The sequence below is a fragment of the Puma concolor genome, chromosome E4 (assembly GCF_028749965.1).
Source record: "Puma concolor isolate L17-30 chromosome E4, mPumCon1.1.hap2, whole genome shotgun sequence".
NCBI classification, from domain to species: domain Eukaryota; kingdom Metazoa; phylum Chordata; class Mammalia; order Carnivora; family Felidae; genus Puma; species Puma concolor.
The window spans coordinates 69,782,381-69,786,770 of NC_141683.1; positions in this window are offsets into that span (position 1 = coordinate 69,782,381).

Here is a 4,390-nt window from a genome sequence, read left to right on the forward strand (position 1 = left end):
GGCCACGTCTCCTCCTTCGTCACCCCCCACCCAGACCCAAAGCCCCACTCTGGTGGCAGAGACAGTGGGCGCCCACCTGGTTGAACAGGTGCCGGGCCCTGGGAGCGTCGTTTGGGTTCCGGAGCCTTGTGGTACAGTGAGAACACCCACCTCGGAAGGCGCTTTGTAAACTGGGTAGTGTTCCGTGAACGGAGTGTAGTATTTTTACGGCCCATTCTGTTCCTCCGGTTCCGTTAAGGAGTGAACAAAAAATGGAAAGATTGCGGTAAGGTTGCATTTGGGAGAAATTAAATATGCTCGCCGTTAGCAAGCTCTCAGAGAATGCTGGGAGATTTGCAAGGATCACTTAGGGGCTCAGAGCCATGGGGGACAGAGGTCTCTGCACACAATCCCCGTCACCTCCGCATCCTTCCCGCCCTTCTGCAATGGCTTCCTGAAGCCGCAGGGGTTTGCCTTTGAAATCCACACACTTGTGCCCTAAATAAACAGTCCTGACGTGGGGATTGAGAAGGCGGGGTCGAGTACGTAATATTACCACTGATAATCCGTGGTTCTTGGTCCCCTGTGTGGGCCGTGTCATTTCGTCCAGTTGGGCCCTTCCCAGAAGGATGTGAGAGCCCCCCCATCCCCTCCCCGCCAGGGCCCTTCCCAGAGGATGTGAGAGCCCCCCCTCCTCACCCCCCACCCCCGTCTTCTCCCCCCAGGGCCCTTCCCAGAGGATGTGAGAGCCCCCCCCTTCCCCTCCCCACCCAGGGCCCAACCCCCCCCCATGGTCCCCTCCCCCTAGGGCCCTTCCCCAGAGGATGTGAGAGCCCCTCCCATCCCCTCCCCCCCAGGGCCCTTCCCAGAGGATGTGAGAGCCCCCCTTCCCCTCCTCCCCCAGGGCCCAGCCCCCCCCATGGTCCCCTCCCCCCAGGGCCCTTCCCCAGAGGATATGAGAGCCCCCCACCGTCCCCTCCCCCCCAGGGCCCTTCCCCAGAGGATGTGAGAGCCCCCCACCGTCCCCTCCCCCCCAGGGCCCAGCCCCCCCAATCCCCTCCCCTCAGGGTGCCGCCTGGGTAAAGCGGTTGAGGTCCCGCGTGGAGATGCCCGTCGGGCCCCTCTTCGGTTGCGCTCTGCCACTTTACTCTGTCACGGAACGCTGTGTGCCTTTGGATGACCCATCTGACCTCTCTGTGCCTTGACTTGTGTAGTCATGCGCTGAGAGAGTGTTAAGAGTCAAGTCGCAAGTGAAGCGGTCTTTCAAAATACCCGTAGGTGGTGACACAGGGGTGCTTCTTAGCTGCCGACCATTACCCCTCCTGCGCCGTCGAGCGAGAGCGTGACCCCGGCCACGTAGGGAGGCCCCGGCCAGGGGATGGACGGTCGGCCCCTCGAGCTGCTTCGGGCCGTGATCTGGGGCAGGGGCCCCCTCTGCGAATGGACAGATGCCCATCAGACAGGTTGTCTCTATAGCCTGTCCTGGGGCGTGACTCCTCCCCCCCGAACCTCCTTCCTCAAGGAGGCGGGCCTGTCTCCACAGGCCAGGAGCTGAGAACAGGGGGTGTTAACCGGTTCCCCGGGGAAGGCACGGAGGTTACTTGCCAGAGTCCTGGTGTGGCCCCGGGGCCATCGGACCTCAAATATTCCCAGTCCAGCATGTCTGGGCCCCCGGTGGCTCAGATGCCCCCGTGCCAGGTTTCCCGATGTTACGGGATGTGTCTGCTGCTGCGTGGGAGGGGGAGGGGAGGGAGGGGAAGGCTGAGCACCCCGTGAAGACGGCTGGCGGACACCTGCCTACACGCGGCTGCCGTTCTCTGCGATGACCCAGCCCTTCCCTCGTATCCTTCCCCTCCTCCCCCGCCACTATCTCCCGGTGACTTCCAGCCACTCCCTGGACCAATCCCCAGTTCAAAATCCATCCGGACAAGGTGGATGACGGCCAGGAGGGGGGCTCGGCGAGCCCCGCTGCACGGTGCTGCTGGGTCTGCTGCAGAAGAATCGCAGGTGACGGGAGAGGACAGGACAGGGCCTGCTCAGCATCGGCCTCAGTGTCTACAAGGTACTTCCGGAGCTGGGCCGTCCTTCATTCCACACTGGGGGGGGTCTTTGCTTGGGATGTTTTGGCCAGTAATTGGGGTGCATCTTTCCTCTCTTCTTGCTCCCCTAAATGCCTCTACTGAGGCTTGAATTCCACCATTAGAGATTCATTCCTATGGCTTACACCTCTGCTGTTAACGTCGAGATGTGTAATTCCTTGAAGTTTGCTGGTTATCAAGGGCTCAGTGTTAATGCACGTACTGGACTTTCCAAGTACAGGCTTCTCAGGGGACCGGAGCCAAGAACATGGGGCATGAGGCGCTTGGGTGGGGGGAGGGAGGCTGCATGTGGGAGCCAGACACACCTTTCCTCCCATGCTGGGCAACCTTGAGACCCTTCTCAGAACCCACAGGCATGGCCGGGGTGAGGGCAGCCACCTGGCCACATTTGGTCCTGTCTCTGGGTTAGGGACACCCTCTGTGTCAGGCGGTGCCCTGCTCCGGTTTGCAACAGAAACCACCCCCTGTGACTCCACGGCCTCAGGGACACGTTAAAGCAAGGCCTCGCTGGGAACGAATCGGAAGCCGCCTTTTTACACAGGCAAAGACTCCTTGCCGCAGATTCCGGAGGGGTTCCTGGTGGTTGTTTTTTTTTTTTTGTAATTTTGTTAAGAATGAATTTCTTGGGAAAAACGCAATTTCAGTCCGGAAGAACACGAGCCGGCTGGAGGCCCGACACCTCAGAATAAAGTGACGCACGAGAAAGGAAGCCCACTGCCGAGCTCCGACCACCCCCGGCCCCTTTCTTCCTCCTGCTTTGGAACGTGAGGCTTCGCAGTTCAGGGTGTGGTATGTGTGCGTCTTCTACGGCGGAAGCGTGCCCTTGGAAAGTGGCCGGTGGGTTGCCGGCAGGAGACCAGAATGTCCGGTAAACAGGCCCAGTGCCACCCCAGCTTGGCCCGTCCCCCCCACCTAGAGCGTGCAGAGCCCCAGACCGTCCCCCCCCCCTCCCAAACCTACAGCGTGCAGAGCCCCGGACCGGACTCCTTTCCTGCAGGGATGAAAATCGAGAAGGCGTTTACGAATGTGGGTCAATTCTACGTGCTTTAGCGAGCGTCTGCTTTGTGCCGGTGCTGTGCTGAGCATAACACACGGTTATGCTCTCAGGAGCCGTTAAAACCCCAAATTCGGCTGAGTGAACGTTGAAGACCGTACTGGCTTTGTTCAGTGACTTGTGAAACGGGCAGCGTCCCATTTGGCAAGGAGGGAGGAGCCCTGGTTACAGGCACAGGGTGGGAGAGGGGAGTTCCAGGGAGGGGCGGATCGGTTCAGGCTGGGTCACCTTCCTTCGGGGGGCAGCTGGGGTCTGTCAGGTGGGTCACCTCTCTGGTGCGGCCCAGTGACTACAGATGAACTGGGTTGAGATTTCATCCCTACAAGGGGATCAAAGTGTCGTCCAGTCAGGTATCAATTGTCACTGGTCGTGGGGAGCACCTAGGGCTGCGGGGAGCATCTGACGTTGCAGGGAGCATCTGATGTTGTGGGGAGCATCTGATGTTGTAGGGAGCACCTGGTGTTGTGGGGAGCACCTAGGGATGTAGGGAGTACCTGGGGGTGTTAGGGAGCACGTGGGGTTGTTGGGAGCACCTGGTGTTGAGGGGAGCATCTGGCATTGTAGGGGGCACCTAATGTTATAGGGAGCACCTGATGTTATGGGGAGCATCTGATGTTGGGAGCACCTGGGGTTGTGGGGAGCATCTAGGGATGTAGGGAGTACCTGGGGTTGTGGGGAGCACATGGGGTTGTCAGGAGCACCTGGGGTTGTGGGGAGAACCTGACATTGTAGGGAGCATCTGATGTTGTGGGGAGAACCTAATGTGGGGAGCATCTAACATTATAGGGAGCACTTGATGTGGGGAGCACCCGGTGTAGGGAGCATCTGAGGATGTAGGGAGCATCTGATGTGGGGAGCACGTATAACTGACTTGGAAAGCTCTGTGCGTGTGCAATCTGGAGACCTGTGTAGTTTGAAAGCTGACACTGTTTGGGAAGCAGCCCTGACAGCCCGAAGGCTAAAGAGCCCAGGTGTCCGTTCCCTCTGTCCCCTGTTACCTTCCTGCTGTGACAACAGGCTCAGGCCAGGCAGGCCTGTCATTTGTAGCCAGGATCCTGCATCTCTAAGGTGACCGTCCCTCTGCTTCCATGGGCCTTGCTTTTCCTGGTCTGTGCTCTCCGTGCCAGTCTGTGAGATATCATCTGCCCCTGGGATGTCAGTCCTGAGTGAGGGACGTGGGGTCCCGGTCCCTGGGGTGTCAGTCCTGAGGGACGTGGGGTCCTGGCCCCCGGGGTATCAGTCCTGAGTGAGGGACGTG